A 27,708-nucleotide genomic window follows, 5' to 3' on the forward strand; every position below is an offset into this window, starting at 1 on the left:
CCACTGAGATCAGGCTAACTAGCGTATAATTTCCTTTCATTTGCCTTCCTTCCTTCTTAAATAGTGTAATGACATTTGCAATTTTCCAGTCCTCCAGGACCATGCCAGGATCAGGTGATTCTTGAAAGATCATGTCAGGACGCTGAAGCAGGGTCCCAATCGCAGACCAAGTACTGTGCACACTGTAATGTTTACTGAGTAGCAAATCCAGAGTGGCAACAAAGTCTCTGTCAAAGCTCAGGTGGAGATCAAAAATTCCAGAGAAATCCAAAAACCAGAATCAGGAAACAGGCAGAGTCGATATTCAGATGGACGGAGTTCAGACACAAATGCTGGAAAGGCTCAGGAAAACTCACTAGCATAATCTGGCAACACACAGGTGAAGACACAGGACTAAGATACACTGAACAATAAACAGAGGCAGGTGATAGGTGAAACACAATGAGACATAAGTGGCAGCAAAACAGATATTAATGAGAAACAGGTGAGAAACTGTACTCAGTAATACAGGGGCCGGAGAAGAGCAGGAACAGGGACAGGAATACATGGGGCATGAAAACAAACAAGAGCACATGGCAATACAAAACCACAGACTGACGGCTAGGGGGAAAACAGACAAAAAAAACAAAGTTCAACTGGAGGTGCTGACAGTACCCCCACCCCTCTACGAACGCCTCCTGACACCATGGCAGGTAGAGCTGGGTGCTGGCGATGAAAGTCCCCGATGACAGAGGGGTCCAAGATGTTACAGGCGGGGACCCAGCACTTCTCCTCAGGACCATAGCCCTCCCAGTCCACAAGGTACTGGAGGTCAAGGCCCTGCCGACGAACGTCCAGCAGTTGACGCACCATGAAGGCCTCTGATTCATCGATGAGCTGATGGGGAGGGGGAGAGTTTGGAGACAGGACACAGGGGGTAGCTGCTGACTCCATGCAGAGGGGTTCTGGGAGACCAGACACTGCAATACTGTCTCTAGTTGTTGGTTGGCCCACTTGGTCTGGCCGTTGGTCTGTCAGTGGAATCCAGAAGGTTACAGAATGCCCTCCAGAAGTTGGACTTGAATTGGGAGTCCCTGTCTGACACAAAACCTACAGGTAAACCATGTAATTTAAAAACATGCAGTATCAGTAATTTGGCTGTTTCTTTGGCAGAGGGGAGTTAGGTAAAGGAATGAAATGTACAGACTTGGAGAAACGATCAACTACTGTGAGAGTGGTGGTGTTACCATCTGATGGGGGAAGACTGGTGACAAAATCCAGGGCAATGTGGGACCAGGGTCTCTTGGGCATAGACAGGGGTTGTAACAGACCAGCGGGTGACCGGTTAGAGTTCTTGCCTTGAGCACAGACCAAGCAGGCCGAGACAAAGTTGTGGATGTCATCTCCCTTGGAGGCCACCAGAACCACCGACTGATGAAGGCCTGAGTACGCTTGGTTCCAGGGTGACAGGATAACCAGGATAACCCCACTGCAATACCTGTGAGCGGACAGAGCTGGGAACATAAACGGTTAGTGGGGCATTGACTTGGGTCTGCCTCGCTCTGTTGAGCAGCTTGCACAATGGATTCAATGTCCCATTGAGCTGCAGCCACGAGACAGTGAGCAGGAAAGATGACATCGGGGATTTCAGGGGTCTCAGAGGAGGGAAATCTTTGGGAGAGGGCATCAGGTTTTCCATTCTTGTAACCCTGGTGGAAGAACAGAATAAAATTGAATCTTGAGAAAACCAGGGACCAACGAGCTTGATGGGAATTGAGATGCTTGGCAGTAGGAGTATATTCCAGATTCTTGTGATCTGTCCGGGCTAAGAATAGCATCTTGGCTTCCTCCAGCCAATGCCTCCACTCCTCCAGAGCTAGCTTCACAGCCAGTGGCTCCTGGTTTCTAACATCATAATTCCGCTCTGTGGGAGGGGGCAGTGAGAGAAGGTGGTGCAGGGCCTAGCGCTGAGAGAGAACAGCTCCTACACCAATGTCAGATGCATCCACCTCCAATGAACTGCCGGTCAGTGTCGGGCTGAATCAGGATGGGGGCAGAGGTGAAACATTCCTTCAGGTCAGAGAACACTTTTTCCAGCAGCAGGGGACCAGGAGAATCTGACAGCAGATGAGGTAAGAGACCATAAGATAAAGGAGCAGGAGTCGGCCATTCGGCCCATCGAGTCTGCTCCACCATTTTATCATGAGCTGATCCAATCTCCCATTTAGTCCCACTCCCCCACCTTCTCACCATAGCCTTTTATGCCCTGGCTACTCAGATACTTATCAGTCTCTGCCTTAAATACACCCAATGACTTGGCCTCCACTGCCGCCCGTGGCAACAAATTCCACAGATTCACCACCCTCTGGCTAAAAAAAATTTCTTTGCCTCTCTGTTCTGAATGGGCGCCCTTCAATCCTTAAGTCATGCCCTCTCGTACTAGACTCCCCCACCATGGGAAACAAATTTGCCACATCCACTCTGTCCATGCTTTTCAATATTCAAAATGTTTCTATGAGGTCCCCCCTCAATCTTCTAAACTCAAGGAATACAGTCGAAGAGCAGACAAACATTCCTCATATGTTAACCTTCTAATTCCCGGAATCATTCTAGTGAATCTTCTCTGAACCCTCTCCAACATCAGCACATCCTTTCTTAAATAAGGAGCCCAAAACTGCCCACAGTACTCCAAGTGAGGTCTTACCAGTGCCTTATAGAGACTCAACATCACATCCCTGCTCCTATACTCTATTCCTCTAGAAATGAATGTCAACATTGCATTCGCCTTCTTCACCACCGACTCAACCTGGAGGTTAACCTTAAGTGTATCCTGCACGAGGACTCCCAAGTCCCATTGCATTTCAGAACCTTGAATTCTCTCCTCATTTAAATAGTAGTGTGCCCATTTATCTCTTCTGCCAAAGTGCATAACCATACACTTTCCAACATTGTATTTCATTTGTCACTTCTTTGCCCATTCTTCCAATCTATCCAAGTCTCTCTGCAGACTCTGTTTCCTCAGCACTACCGGCCCCTCCACCTATCTTCGTATCATCAGCAAACTTAGCTACAAAGCCAAATCATCGATGTACAACATAAAAAGAAGCGGTCCCAACACAGTCCCCTGTGGAACACCACTGGTAACTCTGTTTCCTGCCAATCAGCCAACATTCTATCCATGTATGTAACTTCCCCATAATTCCATGGGCTCTTATCTTGTCAAGCAGCCTCATGTGTGGCACCTTGTCGAAGGCCTTCTGAAAATCCAAATATACAACATCCACTACATCTCCCTTGTCTAGCCTACTGGTAATTTCCTCAAAAAATTGTAATAGGTTTGTCAGGCAGGATTTTCCTTTAAGGAAACCATGCTGAGTTCTGCCTATCTTGTCATTTGCCTCCAGGTACTCCGTAACCTTATCCTTGACAATTGACTCCAACAACTTCCCAACCACCGACATATAGCTAACAGGTCTATGATTTCCTTTTTGCTTCCTTACCCCCTTCTTAAATAGCGGAGCGACATTTGCAATCTTCCAGTCCTCGGGAACCATGCCAGAATCTATTGACTTTTTGAAAGATCATTGCTAATGCCTCCGCAATCTCCACAGCTGCTTCCTTCAGAACACGGAGCAGTGAGTGGTGCAGCCAGTGTACTATAATTTCTGATGAAGCGGTGATAGAAGTTACCAAAGCCCAAGAAGCGTTGCAACTCCCGATGAGTCGAAGGTTGGGGCCATTCAACCACCATCTTGACCTTCTGTTGGTCCATCTGAATGGAACCGACGGAAATTACGTACCCCAGGAAGGAGACGGTATTGCGATGAAACTAATTTCTCAGCCTTCACAAACAGCTGGTTCTCCAGAAGGCGTTGGAGAACTCTGCGGACGTGACTTGTGTGTTCAGCAAGGGACTTAGAAAAAAAATCAAAATGTCGTCAAAACACACAAAAACAAATTGGTTCAGCATGTCCCTGAGAACGTCATTTACCAGGGCTTGGAAGATGACAGAGGCATTGGTGAGCCTGAATGGCATGGCCAGATACTTGTAATGGCCTGAGGTGGTGTTGAAGGCCGTCTTCCACTCGTCCCCTTCACGGACGCAGAAAAGATGGTAGGCATTACGGAGATCAGGCTTGGTGAAAACTGAGGCTTCTTACAGTAGTTTAAATGCTGAGTTCATGAATGGAAGAGGGTAACGGTTCTTAACAGTGACTTCATTCAGTCCCCGATAATCAATGCATGGACGCAAGGAGACGTCCTTCTTTTCAAGAAAGAAAAAACCAGCACCATTGAGGGGGAAGACGTCCGGATGATGCCTGCAGCCAGAGACTCTTGAATATACTTACTCATGGCTTCTGTTTCAGGTACAGGCAGGGAATACAGGCAGCCCCTTGGGGGAGATGGGCCAGGCAAGAGGTCCATGGTGCAATCACATGGATGATGAGGCAGTAGGGAAGTGGCCCAGGACTTGCTAAACACAGCCTTGAGATCCAAGTATTCAAGAGGGATGGCACTAAGGTCTGGAAATTCCTCAGGGCTATCTGACCTTGGAGACAAGGGGATCCGAGCATGGCGGAGGCAGTGGGAGTGACAGAATGGGCTCTAGCCTACAATCTTGCGAGTGAGCCAGTCAATGTGGGGGTTGTGTTTAACTAACCAGGGATGGCCCAGGCAATGGGAGCTTGAGAGTCAATAACATAAAGGTTTAACTGTTCATGATGGTTGCTGGATAAACTGAGACTCCACCAGGGCCGTGACATGGGTGATGTTAGCCAGTCTCTGACCGTTCAAGGCGTTGGCCGCCAATGGTGACTGGAGAGCAGACGTGGATAATCCCCACTGGGCAGCCAAGCCCGAATGGGTAAAACACCCCTCTGCACCAAAATCGACCAAGATGGAGACTGCTCGCCGTTGGAGAAGCAGGTATGAGAATGAGTGGCATCGAGGAGGGTCGGACAGGGGTCACACTCACCAGTACTCCTCATCCTACTGCTGTGCGCTTGGCTTTTACTGGGGAGGTGGAGGTGAAGTGGTCTGGTTGGCCACAGTACAGACAGGAACAGGTGCTGATTTTCCTTTGTCTTCCATTCAGCGTCAGGCAGGTACTGTCAACCTTCATATCAGCAGGCTCTGGAATGGGAATTGCAAATGGGGGTAAACAGCAGGGTAATGTAAACTGACGAGGAGCTTGGAACTCACCCAGTGCCCCCAGGGATCCTCTGGAACACCTCCCTCCGCAGCACTGCTGAAGGCGAACATCAATACGGATAGCCAAATCCACCCAGTCTTCAAAGGTGGCAGGAAGGTCCTGGGTGACCAGCTCATCTTTGATGTCTTCGGAGAGGCCATTCAGGAAGGTGTTGTACTGTGCCTCCGAGTTCCAGCCGCTGGAGGTGGCTAGGGTCCGGAACTCTGTGGCGTAATCTGACACAGATCTGCACCCCTGGTGCATGTGCAGCATTTCACGGGCAGCCTCTCTCCTATGTTTGGAGCAATCAAACACTTTTGTCATCTCCTCTGAAAATAACCGAAAACTGATGCAGAAAGGTGAGCCTGCCTCCCAGATAGCTGTTCCCCATTCTCTCGCCCAACTGGACAGTCGAGCGATGAGGTATGCCACCTTGGCTCGATCAGTCGGAAAGATTGTTGGTTGCAATTCAAAAATGAGGGTGCACTGGGAGAGAAAAGAGCGGCAGGTACTGGGCTCACCTGAGTACTTTTCTGGAGGAGGCAGACGGGGCTCTTGGACAGGAGGAGCAAGTGAGAACGTGGAGGGAAGGGCAGAAGATGCAGTCACAGAATGTTGATGGGTGCTCTGGGACAGCTGGAGTGACTGAGTCTGGGCCACAAGATCAGCTACATTGGCAGGAAGTGACTCCACTGCCCTGAACACGGACTCCAGCTGGTTCTAGTGTCTCCCCAGCATCGCTCCCTGTTATTCCAGGACAGCTCTCAGATGACCCAGGTCTACTGGATCCATTCTGGCCAGATTGTACTGTCAGGGACCCAATCGCAGACCAAGTACTGTGATATTTACTGAGTAGCAAATCCAGAGGGGCAACAAAGTCGGCATCAAAGATCAGGCAGAGATCAAAACATCTAGAGAAATCCAAAAATCAGAATCGGGAAACATGCAGAGTCAATATTCAGACGAATAGAGTTCAGATACGAATGCTGGAAAGGCTCAGGAAAACTCACTGGCACAATTTGGCAACAAATAGGTGAAAACACAGGACTGAAATACACTGAGCAATAGACAGCAAGGCAGATGATAGGTGGAGCACAATGAGACACAAGTGGAAGCAAAACAGGTGATAATGAGAAACAGGTGAGAGACAGAGTACTCAGTAATACAGGGGCCGGAGCAGAGCAGGAGTGGGGACAGGAGCACATGGGGCATGAAGACAAACAAGAGCACATGGCAATACAAAACCACAGACTGACGGCTAGGGGGAAAACACACAAAAAGACCAAGTTCAACTGGAGGTACTGACAGGTCGTGACCAATGCATCTCTTATCTCTTCAGCAACCTCTTTTGGGACTCCAGGATGTAGTCCATCTGGTCCAGGTGACTTATCCAACTTTTGGACCTTTGAGTTCGCCTGGGACTTTTTCCTTTGTAATAGCAATGGCACTCGCTCCTGCTCCCTGACACTCATGGACCTCTGGCACACTGCTAGTGTCTTCCACAGTGAAGACTGATGCCAAGCACTTATTAAGTTATCTGCCATTTCTTTGTCCCCCATTACTACCTCACCAGCATCATTTTCCAGTGGTCCAATATCAACTCTCACCTCATTTTTGCTATTTATATAACTAAAAAAACTTTTGGTATCCTGCCTTATATTATTGGCTAGTCTGCCATCATATTTAAGCTTTTCCCTTTTATAGCTCTTTAGTTGCCTTTTGTTGGATTTTAAAAGTTTGCTAATCATGCAAATTCCCACTCTCTTTTCCTACTTCATATGCTCTTTCCTTGGCTTTTATGCAGTTCTTTACATCCCTTGTCAGCCACAGTTGCCTACCTCTGCCTTTTGAGAACTTCTTCTGTGGAGCATATTTATCCTGACCCTTGTGCACTATTCCCAGAAATTTCAGTCATCTTTGCTGTGCCATCATCCCCGTCAGTATTCTCCTCCAATCCACCTGTGCAACCTTCTCTCTCATGCCTCTGTTATTCCCTTTATTCCACTGGGATACTAATACATCTGACTTATGCTTCTCCCTCTCAAATCACAGTATTAATTCAATCATATTATGATCACTGTCTCCTAAGGGTTCCTTTACATTATGCTCCCTAGTAAGATCTGGGTTATTACACAACTCCCGATCTAAGATCACCTTGCCCTCAGTTGGCTCAAGCACAAGCTGCTCTAAAAAGCCATCTGGTAGGCATTCAACAAATTCCCTCTCTTGTGATCTGACACCAGCCTGGTTTTCCCAATCCTCTTGCACACTTGGAGGCCTACATATGATTCCCATAATGGTTTCTTTACTCCACCCACAAAGATTCAACATTCTCTGACCCTATGTCACCTCTTCCTAAAGATGAAATTCCATCTGTTATGAACCGAATCACACCACCGCCTATGCCTTCCTGCCTGTCCTTTCGATACAAAGCATATCCTTTGATGTTTAGCTCCCAGCTAATGTCTTCTTTCATGACACTGTGTTACCAGCTCTCTGTCACCTTCATATAATCTGTCTCTTCATCATTTGAGATATGGCCCTCTATGGTGGCTTCATCTGCAAACTTGTAGATCAGGGGTTCCCAATCTTTTTTTATGCAATGGAGGCTTACCACTAACAGAGGGGGTCTGTAGATTCCAGGTTGGGCACCCATGTCGTAAATGAAGTTAGAGCAGAATTTTGCCACAGTCATGAACGTAGAGTGAGTAGAGTTGCCAATTGAGAACACAACCTTGTGGAGCAACAGTGTTTAGAATAATCATTGTAGAGTACTGCTTACTAGTTGTGGTATGTTGGTCAGGAAGTCAAGATCCAGTTGAATCGGGACAGAGAAAGATTTAAAGAGAGAGGTTAACTTTATTTGTCACATATTCATCGAAACATATAGTGAAATGCGTCATTTGCATCAACAACCCACACAGTCCAAGGCTGTGCTGAGGCAGCCTGCAAGTGTCACTGTGCTTCCAGAGGCAACATGAAACTCCCACAGCTTACTAGCCCTGACCCATACTTCTTACAAATGTGGGAGGAAACTGGCGCACCTGAAGGAAGCCCTCTTGGTCATACGAAGAACATACAGACTCCTTTCAGACAGCAGCAAAAATGGAACTCAGGTCACTGGTTGATGCAGGAGTACGCTAGGATCTGGAGTAGGGTAATGAGTTTGCTCTGGGTGTATTGTAGTGTTGAAAGCAGAGATGCAGTCAATAAATGATAGTCTAACATAGCTGCCCTTATTGTCCAGACGCTTGTAATGTCAGCAGTCAAAGACAAATTTCCAACCTGTTTGTATATCATTTCAAACAACCAATTACAGTGTCTTTTATTCCATCAATTTTTCTTCATCTTGCCCTCTTGCTGTTGTTCCAATACATACTGCTAAAGACTTAGGCATATATATATAGTTAGGGTGCCCAAGACTTTTGCACAGTACTATAGCAATCATATTTATTGCACTGTACTGCTGCCACAAAAAAACAACAAATTTTATGATATATGAGTGACGATAAACCTGATTCTGATATAGGTCTCCATTGTGGACTGAGAGTGGGAAGGGGGCAGCAAAGGGGAATCATTGTTGGGAAAAGGGGAAGGGAGAGGGGAGGGAGTGGGAAGCACCAGAGAGACATTCTGTAGTGATGAATAAACCAACTGTTTGGAATCAAATGACCTTGCCTGGTGTACACAACTCACTGACACATTTCTTTAAATCTTTTAGGTGTCACTTTTCTTAGCCTTTTACAAATTGTGTCCTCACTTTTTGCTATTAACTGGACACTATATTTTGGACAACAAGTGAGTGTATTGTTGTTCCTATGCAGCTCACAACTGGCCATTAGGAGCAACAACACACCCACTTGCCAGGTACTTAGTTGGGGTGTTAAATCCATTGCAGACTGGCATTGCATCAAATGTGGCAAATAGTAGAAACTTTGTGGAAAAGATTAAAGACCTTCGAATTGATCCACAAATGTGCGTGGTGAGCTTTGACATAGTTAACTTATTCGTCAGAGTGCCAATAGACCAGGCAATGGCCTGCTTGAGAGAGGCAATTAAAAAAGATGCTTTGTGGAAAGAAAACAAATCACAAACAAGAGAAAATCTGCAGACGCTGGAAATCCAAACAACATAAACAAAAAAAATGCTGGAGGAACTCAGCAGGCCAGGCAACATCAATAGAAAGGAATACAGTCGACGTTTCAGGCCGAGACCCTTTGACAGGACTGGAAAAAAAAAGTTGAGGAGTAGATTTAAAAGACCATAAGACCATAAGAGAAAGGAGCAGAAGTTGGCCATTCGGCCCATTGAGTCTGCTCTGCCATTTTATCATGAGCTGATCCATTTAGTCCCACTCCCCCACCTTCTCACCATAACCTTTGATGCCCTGGCTACTCAGATACCTATCAATCTCTGCCTTAAATACACCCAATGACTTGGCCTCCACTGCTGCCTATGGTAACAAATTCCATAGATTCACAACCCTCTGGCTAAAAAAATTTCTTCGCATCTCTGTTCTGAATGGGCGCCCTTCAATCCTAAAGTCATGCCCTCTCGTACTAGACTCCCCCATTATGGGAAACAACTTTGCCACATCCACCCTGTCCATGCCTTTCAACATTCAAAATGTTTCTATGAGGTCTCCCCTCATTTTTCTAAACTCCAAGGAATATAGTCCAAGTGCGGACAAACTTTGCTCATATGTTAACCCTCTCATTCCCGGAATCATTCCATTGAATCTTCTCTGTACCCTCTCCAACGTCAGCACATCCTTTCTTAAATAAGGAGACCAAAACTGCCCACAGTATTCCAAGTGAGGTCTCACCAGTGCCTTATAGAGCCTCAACATCACATCCCTGCTCCTATACTCTATTCCTCTAGAAATGAATGCCAACATTGCATTCGTCTTCTTCACTACTGACTCAACCTCCCTCCACCTTTTAAATCTACTCCTCAGCTTTTTTTCTTGGCTACAACAACTAAAAAACTAAATTTATGGCTGCACTATGTGGATGACGCATTTATCCTGTGGAAAAATGGTCCGGAAGCATTATGGGCAATTTTAATACATTTAAACAATCAGAACAAGACCATACAGTTTACCTTGGAGGTAGAAAGTGAGGGTACTTTGCCATTTTTAGATTTATGGTAACATGGATGTAGGCAAGCTGGAGATGTGTGTTTACAGGAAGATGACTTACACAGACCAGTACCTGAATTTCTAGTCAAATCATCCAAAGAAGACAATGCTTGACATTGTTTGAGGCATGGCACTAAGAGCAAATACCTTGTGCACAAATAGAGCTGGAAAGGGGGAAGAGTGTAAGAAGATCAAAGAAGCTTTCAAGAAATTGGCTGCCCTATGCACGTAATTGAGAAAGGAATGGACCACAACAAAGAGAACATCCAGATAGAACGGTTATTGTGCCTTACAGTTGCAGCTTAACTGAAAAGCTAAGATGAATTTGCCAAAAAATATGGTATCCAGTTAACAGCAAAGAGTGAGGAAACAATTAGAAAAAGACAAGGCAAAGTGACACCTAGAAGTCCTAAAGAACTGTGTCAGAGAGTTGTATACTCCATACCTCTATCACCACACTAAAAAGTATATAATTGATGAGACTGGAAGGCCATTGGAGACCAGGACAGTAGAAAATAAGAGGCCCTTAGAAAACTTGAGAGCAGAACAAAGTGGGATCACTGAACACTGCCTATCATGCTCATGTAGACCAAGGTTTGATGAGGCCAACATCCTTAGCAAGGAAGAGAATGCTTACAAGAGAAAGATTAGGTTATTAGGGAGCATGTGGAGGACCTAAATGTAGGTTCTAAGAGTGTAAAGATAGCTCCAGTCTGAGACCACTCCTAAAGAGGGTTTGGCATAAAAAGTCAACCAATCAGAACAAGATCTGTTCGAACTAACCAATCAGGAATAGGAAATTCAGATCCAGCCACTCAGGATCAAGCATTAAGCCCAGCCCATGTGTCATAATATTGTATACCTCTATCAAATCTCTCTTCATTCTCCTATGCTCTAGGGAATAAAGTCTTAACATATTCAACCTTTCTGTATAACTTAGGGCTTCAAGTCTTGACAATATCAAAGTAAAATTTCTCTGTACTCTTTTAACCTGATTTTCATCTTTCCTGAAAGTTGGTGACCAGAGCTGCACACAATTCTCCAAATTACGCCTCACGAATGTCTTTTACAACTTCAACATAGCATTCTAACTCCTGCACTCAGTACTTTGTTTATGAAGGGCAAAGTGTCAAAGGCTCTATCTACCTGAGATGCTACTCTCGAGGAATTATGAATCTGCATTTCCAGATCACATTGACAGATCACTTAGCTGAATGGGAAACTGACTTATTGCCGATTTAATTTTAACCAGCCAATAAAGGCGAAAGCTTCAGAGGAGATAGGCTGAAGTTTATGAAACAGAGAAAAACAACATATTCACTTTTCAAGAGATTTCCACAGACCAAGTGTCACATGACTGCATTGATTTGTGGCAAATTTATCAGCGGGACGCACAGAAAACAGATAGAAAATCATAAGTCTGTTCCTCGCTTGTCAGGTTATCAAATTAAATTCTGATCAGTTCATTCATCAGATATGAAACACCCTCTGATTGAAGTCATTGGAGCCACTGATCAAGATTATTAAATTGCCAGTCTATTCACCATCAATTGCTTATGTTAAGGCTTATTGACAGTAATGTATTGAATAAAATACTTCCAATTTCATTTTATGTCATATCTTTCTGAAAGTTTCTCCTAGGTTGGGCCAGATTTAAACCATAAAAGTAGGATTAGACCATTTGTTTTGCTATTCCATCATGGCTGATTTATTATCCCTCTCCACCCTATTCTAATACGTTCTCCCCATAAGCTTTGATTCCTTCACTAATCAAGAACTATCTACATCCACTTTAAGTATACCCAAACTGTCTTTGGCAATGAATCTCAGATTCACCACCATCTGGCTGAAGAAATTCCTTCTCCTCCCTTCTGAAGAGACGCCCCTCTATTCTAAGGCTGTGCCCTTTGCTGACTGAGGGTTTGCTGACTGACAGCAGGGAAGCGTGTCAAGGTGAGAGGTCAGAATTGGAAAACACAGAGAACACAGCCAAAGAATATTTCTTACCAGCTCTTGCCTGTAAATTTGTACATGGGGGTGGATGGTCAGAAAAGAAAGTTAAACGTGGATGAGATGAAAGCTGATCAATGGGAAAGAAAGTTTAAATGAAAAAAAATTGCTTACATTTGTAGAATACCTCTCACGATTTTAGTAATTTCAGTTTAAGCTTGAGTTCAAGTCTATTGTTAATGGACTGTACACATACATACAGGTAAATGAAACAATGCTTCTCAGTGATGAAGGTGTAAAGCATAGTACATAGAAGACATACAGCTAATTCAATAATATTGATAGATAAAAAAGTATTCTGTAGATGTGCAAGTTGACATAAAGTGCACATATAACATATAGTTAAATACACAACAGTATTACTGTTATTGGTACTGTCACAAATAATGTGTACTGGGTGGTAACAGGCTATTCACAAGTCTGTTAGCCTGGGGGGGGGGAAGAAGCTGTTTTCCAGTCTAGCAGACCTTGTACTTATACTGTAGTACCTTCTGCCTGAAGCTAGGAGGTCAAGGATATTGTGGGACAGATAGGAGGGGTCTTTGACAAGGCTGAGGACTTTGCACATGCAGCACTTCTGGTATATGACCTGGATGTGACTGGGGGGTGGCGGAGGGGGGGGGGGGGAGAGAGACCGTGATGATCCTCTCACCAATCGTCACAAACCTTTGCAGAGTCTTTGGTCAGATGCCATGCTATTCTCATAACAAATAATATTACAGCTGGTCAGGGCACTCTCAATGGTGCTCCAGTAGTACGTAGTGAGAATGGGAGAGGGAAACCTCGATCGTGTACAGCATAGAGATAAGTCATTCAACCCATTACGTCCATTTTGACCGTCATTCTAATCTATACTAATTCCACTTGCCTGCACTAATCCTATATTCCTCTATGAACTGCTTATTCAATTACCTGTCCCAATTCCCTTTAAATGTTGTTATAGTTCCTGCCTCCACCACCTCCACTGCCAGCTCATTCCAGGTATCAACTACCTTTGTCAGAAAAAGTTAACCCCCCATTTCTTTCAAACCCCTTCTCTCTCACCTTAAGCCTATGCCTTCTAGCTTTAGACCTCCCTACCATGGTGACCAGATTCTATCTACATACTGGAGAATGTGGAGCCATCATATAGCGGTAGAGATAGAGTGAATAGAGTGAGAGATAGAGGCTTTTCCCTCTCGTGTTGGTTGAGACTAGAACTAGAGGTCATAGGTTTTGGTTAAGAGGTGAAATATTCATGGGAATCTGAGGAGAAATCTCCCCCCTCAGATGGTGGTGCAATTGTAAAATGAGAGCGGATATAGTGGATGTTCATTCAATTGTAACATTTAAGAGAAGTTTGGATAGGTTTGCATATGGACAACAGAGGTTTGGAGGGATATGGTCAGGGTGCAGGTAGATATGATGAGGCAGAAGATCAGGTCATCATAGACACAGAATTACTTCCAGTAAGATAATGGTGCGTTTGGACATAGCGGCCTCTAGAGTGCCAAACAAAAGTCTTCTTTTCTTTGTTAATTTTTTTTATGATCATAAGACTATACTGGACTCCAAGAACTATGGGTACAGCAGGTCTACCGCATCAGTGAGCTGCATATTGCTCAGAGTAGGTGGCTAGGGTGTTGTAGGAGCCAGCTGGAGGACCAGAGAAGAAGAGGCCTGCTGGCAGGTTGGGGGAGCTGGCATGGGTGAAGACTGTGCTGCTGCTGCTATTCGAAGGCATCACACTTGGTGCGTGAAAGTGGCATGCAGTGTAACTGTGGGTGATTGTCTTGGACGTTTCCCTTGCGATCGCAAGACCCTGTTGGACATTGATAGTGTGCGTTGCCACAGCCATGCTTCCCTAGTTTGGTGGTACGATAGACGATGAGGCAGCAGTGTGGCCTCAGTTGTAGTGAGGACTAGGCCTCAAGCCACAGGCTTGCTTGCTGCTCCAGTCCAAGTGAGGGGACACCAGAGGTGGTGTAGTATGGCATCTGTACTCAGTTGGGGGCTGGCCTCGCCCATCAGTGCTGCCCTCCAGTGCTTGATCAGTGGAATGATGGGAACTGTGCCATCAATTTGCAGGACATGTTGCTCAGGGTCTCGGACTTTATATGTGTTTTCTTGCATGACTATGTTGTTTTTCTCACTATTTTGAATGTGCTGGGTACATTTTGTACCTTGGCCCCAGAGGAACGCTGTCTCATTTGGCTGTATCCATGTATGGTTGAATGATAATTAAACTTGATTTGATTGGATTTGCAAAAGGCCTCTTTCTGTGCTATAGTCTTCCGTGACTCTATGACTCTATACTATCTATACTTCTTATAATTTTATCCACCTTTATCATATTCCCTTTGCTCCAGGGAAAAGAATCTCAGTCAATCCCATCTCCTGATAACTCAGACCACCAACCTTGATAACATCCCTTGTTAATCTTTTTGCATCCTCTATAGTTTAACTATATCTTTCTCTAAGAAAGTGACAAGAACTGCACATAATATTCCAAGTATGACCCAACCAATGTTTTGTACAAGTAGGTCTTATTAGTGTCCATTTAAGCTGTCAATAATTTAGAAGTAGATGTGGAGGGATTTGGAAAGTATGGTAGCCAGTCTGTACACTGCAAGATCCCAGCATTGGGAAAGTGATTCAATTATCTTTTTTTCCTTTATGTTGATCAAGGAATAAAGATTGATTAGGATGCACAAAAATACTTCCCCGTTCTTTTCAAAAATAGCACCTTGAGATCATCTGTCAATAGCCGAGAGGGCAGATTGTCAGATTAGCTGTAAATTGCCCTGGTGTAGTTGAGTGGGAGAGATTGCAGGGAGGGGGTTGATGAGGAAGACTGGGATTAATGAAGGATTATTGTTAGGGACAATTGATGGTTGGCATGGGCCCTAGAAACCTCTGGGGTGCTACAGTAGTTTAGCGGTTAGCGTGATGCTGTTACAGCTTGGAGTTCAGAGTTCAATTCCAGCATCCTCTGTAAGAAAATTTGTATGTTCTTCCTTTGGGTGCATGGATTTCCTCCGGGTGTTTCAGTTTCCTCCCACAATCCAAAGATGGACTGGTTAAGTCGGTTAATTGATCAATGTAAATTGCCCCGTGATTAGGCTAACGTTAAATGTGTGGACTTCTGGGCAGTACAGCTCAGCGGTCTGGGAGGGGCTGTTCCATGCTGTATCCCTGAATAAATAAACTAACTCTTTCCTTGCTGTATCCCACAATAACTCAATTATCATCCTGAAATATTACACAGTTCCTTCATCATCTTTGAGGCAATAGACATGAGAAGACTACCCTCAGAGTACCTCCACCAGGTGGTAGTTCAAGAACACAAAATAATCTGCAGATGTTGGGATCAAAGCAACACTCACAACACACTGGAGGAACTCAGCAGGTCGGGCAGCATCCGTGGAAACGATGAGTCGATGTTTCCGGCCGGAACCCTTCGTCAGGACTGAAGAGGGAAGGGGCAGAGGCCCTATAAAGAAGGTGTTTGCCCCTTCCCTCTTCAGTCCTGACGGAGGGTTCCAGCCCGAAACGTGGACTCATCGTTTCAACGGATGCTGCCCGACCTGTTGAGTTCCTCCAGTGTGTTGTGAAGGTAGTTCAAGAAGGCAGCTCTCTACCACCTTAACTTGGCCAATTAAGGACAAGCCTTAAATATTGGTTATGTTAGTAACACACACACATATCCTTTAAATAAAATAAAATTACTTTTTTTATCCTATCCCTGTCCTCCAAATTCTGATTAAAATTTCATGCTGGCAGAGTGCAGATGGACCAGTCAGTTCCCTGAGAAAGAAATATTCATCATTAATTCCTGAAAGGTTTCAAACTGGAATGCATTAGTGTTGTATCTGGACTGCAGATCAGCTCAAATGAAACATACCAATTTGCTTTAAGTAACACACACAAAGCACTAGAGGAACTCAACAGGTCAGGCAGCATCTATGGAAAAGAGTAAACAGTCAACGTTTTGGGCCTTGACCCTTCTTTAGGACTGAGAAAGAAAGGGAATACACCAGAATAAAAAGGTGGGGGGAGGGAGTAATACAAGCTAGAAGGTGATAGGTGAAGCCAGATGGGTAGGACAAGTAAAGGGCTGGAAAGAAAGGAATCTGATAGGAGAGGAGAAAGGGAAGGAAGAGGGGACCCAAGGGGAGATGATAGGCAGGCACAAGAAGCGGCAACAGGCCGGTGCGGGGAATGGAAGAAGAAAGGACGGGGATGGGGGTAAAACTTTACGCCTGAAAGAGAAATCGATATTCATGCCATCAAGTTGGAGGCTACCCAGGCGGAATATAAGATGGTGCTCCTCCACTCCGAGGGTGGCCTCATCATGGCACAAGAGGTGGTTATGTTGGAATGGGAATCAGAATTAAAATGTTTGGCCAACAGGAAGTTCTGCATTTGGCCAACAGAGCAGAGGTGATCGACAAAGCGGTCCTCCAATCTACGACAAGTCTCACCAATGTGGAGGCGCATCGGGTAAACTGGACATAACAGCCAACCCCAGCAGGATCACTTGTTGAAGTGCTGCTTTAAGTGTCATCTGAATTCATTCAAAAGAATTCCCAAAGACTTCCCATCATCCACGAAGCTCAAAGTCATGAGGTTGATGGAATACTGTCCACTACTCTGGGTAAGTAGAGCATCAACAATTCTCAGCAGTCATCAATAGCCAAGTATCTTGACCAGAACCACAATAACCCCCTTAAGTTTTTGTAACCATTTCCCCAACTACCAGAGTATTTTGATAGCACCATTAAGAAAATGCACTGCAGATTCTCTCCCGGGCTACTCTGAAGACAGAAACAGAATCAGAATCATGCTTATTATCTCCAACATGCAGTATGTCATGAGGCATTGTTTTGTGGCAGCAGTGCAGTGCAATATGTAAAAAACACTGTAAGTAACAATAAGAAAATAACTAAGTAGTGCGAAAGGAATAATAACTGTAAAATTAGTCAGCTCCAACTTGGGCACTGGCCTCCATAGTATCCAGTGCAGCTTCAAGGAGCAATGCCTCAGAAAGGGAGCATCCATCATTAAGGACTCCCATCAGCCAGGTCATCTCTTGTTCTCATTGCTACCATCAGGAAGGAGATACAGAAACCTGAAGGCACACACTCAATGATTCAGGAACAGCATTTTCCCCTGCTATTTAATTTCTGAATGGACATTGAACCCATGAATATATTTTTAAAATGTTTACTTTTTCACTACTTAATTAATTATATATATAGTGTTACAATTTCGTAATGTACCAGCATCAAGCGATGACAAATTGAGTCGGGTTTTAATATTAAAACTACTATATTTATTTACATCTACTCAAAAATATAGAAAATTAAATAAACTCTTAAACAGAAGCTAATAGTGTTATGTGTCTATAGCTCCCTTACAGTCAAACTTAGAACCCGTTCTTAACAAATCTAACTCAAGCACAGTCCCAGTAATTTGAAGAAATAGGTGAGAGGAGAGACTTGTGGATTCACAGTGCAGCGACGAGGCGATCACGACGAATTCCAAAGTTTCCACGACTAGCGAACGAAGAAACGGTTACTGAAGGTCCCAGCCGAGGAATACTGTTCTGAAGTTCACAAAGAGCGATTTCACAAAGTGACTGTCACGAAATCCACACCCATGGATCATACGAAGGACAGACACGTCTCCACAATGCACAGTGTGCTGCTGATTAACCCAATCCTTTGGGTATGGGTAGGCATTAGACTTTACCCTTCTCGATCGTGAGCTGTTCCCGGATAGCTCAAAGTGCAGCCTTCGCTCTCTCTGTCTCTCTTTCCTTTGATTCCCTCTCGGCCCTATGCCCACATTTCTTTTATACCGTCTGCATACGTCGTAAGATAACGCTCACAGAAATGAAACTGTGGACTCCCAGGAATACGGAACTGGGGACACGTGACACCCACAGTAAACAAAACTATGGACTCCCAGGAAAACAAAACTGTGGAACGTAACGATAGTTATTGTATACTGACTGTAATTTACATTTTTTTCCTATTATTATGTGTTGAATTGTACTGTTGCAGCAATGACAACAAATTTCATGACATATGCTGGTGATATTAAACCTGATTCTGTTGAGGTAGTGTTCATGGGTTCATGAATAACTCAGAAATCGATGTCAGAGGGGAAGAAGCTGTTCTAAATCATTGAGTGTAGGTCTTTAGGCTACTGATGGTAGTAATGAGCACAGGGCACGTCTCAGATTTTGAGGGTCCTTAATGGTGGATGCCACCCTCATGAGGCACTGCCTTTTGAAAGTAAATCCAATTGTGTGGAGGATTGTGCTTGTAATAGAGCTGGCTGAATCTACAACCCTTTACAGCCTCTTTCGATCCTATGCATTGGAGCCTCCATACCAGTAAATGTAACAATAGAATACCAATACCTGAGTCAGAATCAGGGTTGTTATCTCTGATATGTCATGAAATTTACTGCACTTTTGTGGTCACAGTACAGTGTGTGACGACAAACCAAGTTATCAGAAGATTGATACTGATGAGAGAGATAAGGGAGACAAATGGAGAAGTGTTTAAAATGTTAATGAGAGAGGAGAGAGAGATAACGGAAGAGAAACACAATTAAGAGTATTGGCAGACCAGTTGCTTTGAACCTGAACTGTTTGAAGTTTGATGGACAGGCGATACCCGAGCAGGGGGATAAAAGGAACTGGTTCGCTAAGGCATGAGACAGCACGAGATCACGAGATAATGAGACGGTGTTGGTGACAAGTTGGTGGGAGTTTTGGAGGTTTGATCGTGGGACCGACCATAGACGCACAGGGTGAAAAGGTACGATCGGCGGGAACCTGGTGTGTGTGTCCACCCTTGCCTGGGTGCCGGGTTCACCGCGGAAGAACGGTCGTATCCGGAACGGAGGGGTCACAGTCGGTGACCACAGAAGACATTAAAAGGGTTCGCCCGAAAGCTAACTGCGAAGAATAAAGGTCTGTCTGAATCAGATTTGCATATTCTCTCTCTCTCCAACGGCACAACAGCGATTACTGCGAACTGTACTAAGTTGAACTGAACTTTGCGTCACTTGAGACTGATCATTTTACCCCTAGACTGCGATAGAGCTTGATTGATTCCTATTATCCTAGTTCTGTGTACATGTGTGTATTATCATTGCTAACCTGTTGCATGTATATCCTTACGATTAGAGTACTGTGTTACTTATTTCTTTAATAAAACTTTCTTAGTTCCAGTAATCCAGACTCCAACTAAGTGGTCCATTTCTGCTGGTTTGGCAACCCAGTTACGGGGTACGTAACAAGTGCAATACATAATAAAATACCTATACCAATAAAAACATTTACAGTTAGGGTAATTGAGATCTCCCATTAATACCACCAGTAGTTTAATTTGAATATGGTCATAGTGCCCAATAATAAATAATTCCAAAGCTTTGGGATCGGATGAGCAGGCCCAGGAGTGAGAAAATTCTGAACAACAAGTGTCATAAAGTCAATGGAATGGCTCTTTGTGAAACAGCTGAGTGTTAATCAATTCGTTGCAGTCCTCTGTGGATCGAGGGCTTTCGATCAGGAAGATTTGTACTGGGTCTCCGCATACAAGGTGAGTATACCTTTAAACATGTTTCCTGACTTGCTGCATTCTAATTTGTGATTTATGTAAGCAGGGAAAATGAGGAATTAAATATGCATGACAGTGTAAATATATTCATATTCATGAATCTACAGCAGATTACTAATCCAACAACATATTAAATAATGCAGAAAGCAGGTGTGAATGCGAGCAAGTTAAAATTATAACAGTGTGCAGCATTTTTGTCTTCTGAAGACCCACCTTTCATTTTTTGACTCATTTTTAGCCTCTTGTTTGCTTTGCACGAGCAATGCCCGAGGAATTGATTAACTCCTACTTTAATTCCAGTGCAGACCTTCTCTAAGGAACCATGGAATAGAGGGAAAGTAGGAACGGAAGTAGGCCTTTCAGCCCTTCAAGCCAGCTCTGCTATTCAACACAATCATAGCTAAAACTTTCCCTTATAGTCATAGTCATACTTTATTGATCCCGAGGGATCCCATATTTCTGTTCCCTTTCATACCTTTTGCATCCAGAAATCGATCTTTTTCTTTCTTACATATCTTCAACGACTTGGCTTCCCTTGCTTTCTTATGGTAGAGAATTCCACAGGTTGATCACCCCGCTTCGCACCACACACACACAAACACACACACACACACACACACACACACACACACACACACACACACACACACACACACACACACACATCTTATCCTGATACTGTTGCTCCTAGTTCCGAACACCCCTGGTGAATGAAAACAAGAACAGCTCCGTAGCATAGAGGTTAGCATAATCTCTTTACAGCACCAGCCATTCCTACTGCTGTCTATATGTTCTTTCTATGACCATATGGGTTTCCTCCGGATGCTCTGATTTTCTCCCACATTCCAAAGAAGTATGATGAAAATTAGTGAGTTGTGAGCACGCTCGGCAGCACTTGCCGGCTGCCCCCAGCACAATCTTGGACTGTGCTGCTTGTTAACGCAAATGGCGTACATGTGACAAATAAAGCTAATCTGTGGCATGAGTGGCTCGACTGAGGAAGTGGTTGAGTCAGAAACATTTGGGCTAGTAGGTGAGCTTAGAGCGGGGGTTACTGACCTGTGGTTCACAGGCCCCTTGGTCAATATTAGGGGTCCAGGCCTAAAAAGGAATGGGAACCCTTGATTTAGAGGGATATGGGTCAAACACAAGCAAATAGATTTAGTTTGGTTGGACATCCTGCTCAGTGTGAATGAGTTGGGCTGAAGGGCCTGATTCCATACTAGAAAATTCTATTAAACTCTATTACTCTATTAAACATTCTTTCAATCCACTATCTATGAATAATGGCTACATCTACAAAATGTACTGCACTTACTCACTCGAACAGCACCTGACTGGCTCCTGTCCATCCTCGTTCATTCATCATCAAAGGATCTAATTCCTAGAACTTGCTCCCCAACAACACTGTGAGGGAAATGTCGCCAGAAAGGACTGCAGAGGTTCGACAAGGTAGAGCACACTAGCTTCTCTCAGATAATTAATGTCAGAGATGGGGATGTAGTGATGCTTTTTCCCTACAAATAAAAAAAACATTGTCAAAGTACATTTATTTTTTAAAACAGAAGTTCCCACTGAGACCAATTTGCTGATTTTTCTCACACTGGGCAATTTTCCAGTTCAGGAAATGAAGTGATATTGGGGCATTTGGGGCGGGCAATGTGTGGGTTCTGTTTTGCCTCAGTGTTCAGTGCCAAAGGGACGTTATTGCGTCTCCTTGGTTTTAAAACATTGAATGTCATGTTTGATATTTCTGAGAAGATTTACAAGTTGAAATGTGATCATCTGCTGATCCATGTGAGCTGAGTTGCTGTTCCATTGTGAGTCACTCTACTTACAAAGTAAGTAAAAGAGGTGAGGGGGCATATGAAGGGTCTTGGCCTGGAACGTCGGCTGTTTATTCCTCTCCATAGATGCTGCCTGACCTGCTGAGTTCCTCCAGCATCTTGTCTGTGGTATTCTAGCTTTTTAGGAGATGCTATGGTCTCAATAGGCTGCAATGCCTTCTTCTACGTTGTATCAATGTTCAAGGTTCAATATAAATGTATTATCATACAGTACCCGGCAAAAGTCTTTGGCACATGTACTGTAAAAGAAACTTCTGTAAAGTGGAGATGCTTCCAAAAATAATGAAATGAAAAGTTTCTAAATATCAAAAAAAATTACTATAACCAGCAGCAAACAGTAAAAAACTAAAACAAATCACTATTTGGATTGACCATCAGTTCCCTTTAAAACTGCAATAATTCTCTTATGTGCACTGTTATGCAGTTGTATAAGTGTACGGGGTCTTTCTTTTGTTACATTTAAAATGGCGATTTTTGTTATGTTAATCTGTGGAATGCGGCTTTGTTGTGTTTTAACGCTGCAGAGAGTTTGCGCTAGCAGTTTATTGTGGTTTAGAGGGTGATAAGAGGGTGCTATTAACCAATTGGGATAGTTGTTATGGTTTTGGTGTATTTGAAGATACTGTATGCGCGGGGTTTTGGGGGAGAAGGCGGGAGAGCGAGACAGAGGATGGGCCAGGTGCTGTGAGTCCGCTAACGGGGTCGGACCCCGAGCGGGACGTTCGGCGAGGAGACGGAGACGGACTCGTTTGGCGCGTCTGGTCGACCACCGTTGTTGGTCCCAGGCGGCCGGTTGAGGTGGTCCGAGGGTTCGCAGGGTGAAGAAGAAGGTCCTTGAGCTCCAACGGTTTTTGTGCACAAAGAGATTGAACTTTGATAAGTGTGGCGCCTTTTATTTTCCTTTTATATTTTATTCTCTTTTAATTATATAGTTCCAGTAATATCTATAAACTGTAAATCATTTAATTGCATCTGGTGTAATGTCTGTTATTTGGGTGGGGTGGGGTGACTCACACAGCATCCACACAAACTAATTACCCAGTTTGGCGGGGCCGAGGCTGTTTCCCTAGACGACAGCGAGCCGAGCGACCCTGAGGGTGGCCAGGGGGCTACATAAGAAAATCAGCTGGTAGGTTGTTCCGAGCATCTTGGAGAACTTGCCACAGGCCTCCTGCAGACTTTGGCTTAATCGCTTACTTCTGTCTCTCCAAGTAGTCCCGGACAGCCTCGATGACATTGAGATCAGGGTTCTGTGGAGACCAAACCATCTGAAACCACGTGAAAAATCTAGGGTGCCTTATAATTTTCCACAGTACTGCCTATGTCTCCATGCAGACAGTACATTCATAGGCATTCATACTAAACACAAAGAAACACTACAGAATCAACAAAAACCTGCACACAAAGATGGACAGAAAACATTGTGCAAAAGACAACAAACTGCAAATACAAAAATAGAAAACAAAACAAAATAATAATAATAAATAAATAATAAGTATTGAGAACATGAGTTGTAGAATACTTGAAAGTGGCTGTGTGTGGCCATTACTACCAGACAAGGCTTATTAATTCTGCAACAATTGATCACAGAAAGCAGAAGTAAATGCACAGAGAGAGTAATTTCCGTTCCCAGGACTAAATAAATGCACGTGACTTAGTGATTGCATTCACAGTTTTTTCCAGTGAAGACAATGGAACCTAGTGTGGGGAGAATGAATATAATCTATTGCTGATTTCTCTTGTGTACATTTAAATGCACTGAACAAGATGGATTTCTCTAATGTTCACCAAGATATACTCAGCAGAAGAAAACAGTCCTTCTCCAGCCTCAGAAACTCCCAATATCTTTACTCCTTCACTCTGAGCTCTTTATGCAATTTCACTTCACCACAGATATCCTTGCTATTATTTGCATGGCCATAAGCTCCAGAATTCTCTCCTTAATTCCTTGCCTCCACAACATCACGGGCTGAAGGGTCTGTGTTGTGCTATACTGTTCAATGTTCCATGTTCTATTTTCTGGATCCCTCCTTCTCTCTCTCTCTCTCTCCTTTGATTTTATCCTTAAAAACAATCCCACTCTGCAAATAGTTAGGTCCCCTGTGTGAAGCTCCATTTTGTATTTTATTTCTTAATCACCCCTGGGAATAGCCCAAGAGAGCTTTGCAATCTCCTGCAAAATGCAAACAGTTGCTGTTGATAAATGTTTCAGCCTGATGGCTTTTCAACAGTTTCAAAGGGCAATAGAGCTAAACAACTTTCATTGAGGGAGAGATTTTATTTTATTTTTATTATTTTATTGAGGTACAGCACAGAACAGGCCCTTCCAACCCTTCAAGCACTCCCCCAATTTAATCCTAGCCTCATCATGGGACAAGTTACGTCGACCGATTAGCTTACCAGCCGGTATGTCTTTGGACTGTGGGAGGAAACGGGAGCACCCGGAGCATGCAGTCATGGAAAGAATGCACAACTCCTTACAGGCAGCGCAGGAATTGAAGCCGAGGTTGTTGGTACTGTAAAGTGTTGTGCTCTGCATGACGATGCTGCCCCAGTGCAGGGAAAGAGAAGGAAAAAGAACCTATGAGAGTGGTGCACGAGAAATAAGAGTGGGGGAAGTTATTAAACCCTTTGAACCTACTCTGCCATTCAATACCAACACGGCTGATTCCTACATCTCTACTGTTTCAGTTTTCTTTTCCAGACCGCCCAGTAGCCGAGAGGTGCAAGATGATTTGATCTCAGAATCAGGTTTATTATCATCTCTGACGTATGCCATGCAATTTGTTTTGTGCCAACAGTACAGTGCAAGACGTAGAACATCACCATAATTTACAATTAAGACTAAAGTAAACAGTGAAAAAGAGGAATAGTGAGGTAGTGTTCTTGGACCATTCAGAACTCTCAAGGTGGAGGGGAAGAAGCCGCTCCTAAGTTATTGAGTATGTGTCTTCAGGCTCCTGTACCTCCTCCCTGCTGGTAGTAAAGAGAAGAGGGCATGTCCTAGATGGATGGGGCAGATATGCATGCAGACCATGGAAAGATGCAAAAATAACTGGGTTATTGTGAGTGATTTTAACTTCCCTAACATTTAAGTGGATTTCTTCAGTGCTAAGGGATCAGATGGGCAGAACATGAGGATTTCTTTAAACAATATGGAGGTAGTTTAACTAACGGTTTAATAACATCCCCCACTCTTATTTTTTGCTCTTAGATTCTAGTCCTCTCAAAATAATGCTAACATTGTATTTGCCTTCCTTACCACTGACTCAATCTGCAATTTAAATTTTAGGGAATCCTATGTGAGGACTTCCAAGTCCCTTTGCATTTCTGATTTTTGAATTTTCTTCCTGCATAGAAAATAGTCTATGCATTTATTCCTTCTGCCAAAGTGCATATCCATACACTTCCACACACTATATTACATCTGCCACTTCTTTGCCCATTCTCTCAGTTTATCTAAGTTCTTCAGTATACTGGTATGCTGGCATTCATAGCAAGAGGATTTGAGTACAGGAGCAGGGAGGTACTACTGCAGTTGTACAAGGCCTTGGTGAGACCACACCTGGAGTATTGTGTGCAGTTTTGGTCCCCTAATCTGAGGAAAGACATTCTTGCCATAGAGAGAGTACAAAGAAGGTTCACCAGATTGATTCTTGAGATGGCAGGACTTTCATATGATGAAAGAGTGGATCAACTAGGCTTATACTCGCTGGAATTTAGAAGATTGAGGGGCGATCTTATTGAAACGTATAAAATTCTAAAGGGATTGGACAGGCTAGAAGTAGGAAGATTGTTCCCGATGTTGGGGAAGTCCAGAACAAGGGGTCACAGTTTGAGGATAAATGGGAAGCCTTTTAGGACCGAGATTAGGAAAAACTTCTTCACACAGAGATTGGTGAATCTGTGGAATTCTCTGCCACAGGAAACAGTTGAGGCCAGTTCATTGGCTATATTTAAGAGGGAGTTAGATATGGCCGTTGTGGCTAAAGGGATCAGGGGGTATTGAGAGAAGGCAGGTACAGGGTTTTGAGTTGGATGATCAGCCATGATCATACTGAATGGCGGTGCAGGCTCGAAGGACTGAATGGCCTACTCCTGCACCTATTTTCTATGTTTCTATGTTTCTTCAGGTTCCCTGCATCCTCAACATTACCTGCCCTTCCACTTATCTTCATATCATCTGCAAATATGGCCACAAATCCATTAATTCTATCATCCAAATCATTGACATATAACATGAAAAAAAAAGGTCCCTATACCAATCCCTGTGTAATACCGCTAGTCACCAGCAACCAACCAAAAGAGGCTCCCTTTATTCCCACTCTGTCTCTTGTCCGTCAGCTAATCTTCTGTCCAGGTTTGTATCTTTTCTGTAATGCCATGAGCTCTTATCTTGTTAAGCAGCTTCATGTGGGGAACCTTGTCAAACGTCTTCTGAAAGTCCAAGTAAGCAACATCCACTGACTCTCCTTTGTCTATCCAACCTATTATTTCCTCAAAGATTTCCAACAGATTTGTCAAGTAAATTTCCCTTTAAGGAAATTATGCTGATTTTGGCCTACTTTATCACGTGCCTCCAAGTACCTCGAAATCACATCCTTGTTAATGGACTCCAATATCTTCAGAACCACTAAAGTCAGGCTAAATTATCTATAATTTCCTTTCCTCCGCCTCCCTCTTTTCTTAAAGATTGGAGTAACGTTTTGCAATTTATCTGTACTCAGAAACCATTCCAGAATCTTGTGATTCTTGATAGATCATTATTAATGCCTCCACAATCTCTTCAGCTACTTCTTTCAGAACCCTGGAGTGTAGTCCATCTGGTCCAGGTGACTTATCTACATTCAGACCTTCCAGCTTCCCAAGCATCTTTTCCTTTGTAATAGCAACTACACTCACTTCCGTCCCCTGACACGCTTGAATTTCTGGCATACTATGAGTGTCTTCAACAGAGAATTCAGACACACTGACTTCAGTTCATCTGCTATTTCCTGATCCCCCCATTACTACCTCTTCAGCATTATTTTCCTGTGGTCTTTCCTCTCTTTTATTCTCTCTATATAGTTTGAAAACTTATGGTATCCTCTTTTATGTTATTGACTAGCTTACTTTGATATTTCACGTTTTTCTCTTCTTATGGCTTTCTTAGTTGCCTTCTGTTGGTTTTTAAGAGCTTCCCAATCCTCTATCTTCCCAGAATTTTTTCCTATATTATATGCCTTCTCTATTCTTTTTACACTGTCTTTGACTTTCCTTTTCAGCCACGGTTGCCTCATCCTCCATTCAGAACACTACTTCATCTTTGGAACGCATCTATACCGCACCTTCCGAAGTACTCCCAGAGACTCCAGCCATTGCTATTTTGCCATTTCCCCTGCTATTCTCCCCTTCCAATCAACTTTGGCCAGCTTCTTTCCCATACCTCTGCAATTCTCTTTACTCCAGTATAATACTGATACAAGGAAGCTGAAATCAGAGAAAGTTTTTGAACAATATAAAGGAAACAGTAAATAAGTTAAGCAAGAAGTTAGGAGGCTAAAATGGGCCATAAAATGTCCTTGACAAGGGGGATTGAGGAGAATCCAAGGTAACTTATATGCATGCCAGGAGCAAGAGAGTAACAAGGGAAAGATTAATCACTGAAGCACAAAGGACAGAATGGAGGAAATGGTAGTGTACTGGTTAGTGCATTGCTTTACAGTGCTAGTGATGGGCCATCAACGATGTATTCCCGCTGCTGTCAGTAAGGAGTTTGTACTTCCTCTAGGTGCTCTGATTTCCTCCCAAATTTGAAAGACATACAGGCTAAGGTTGTGGGCAGGTTATGTTGACACCAAAAGTGTGGTGACACTTGTGGACTACACAGTAAAATCCTCACTGATTTGATTAGACTCTAAACCGATGCATTTCACTACATGTTTT

The sequence above is a fragment of the Mobula birostris genome, chromosome 5 (assembly GCF_030028105.1).
Source record: "Mobula birostris isolate sMobBir1 chromosome 5, sMobBir1.hap1, whole genome shotgun sequence".
Taxonomy (NCBI): domain Eukaryota; kingdom Metazoa; phylum Chordata; class Chondrichthyes; order Myliobatiformes; family Myliobatidae; genus Mobula; species Mobula birostris.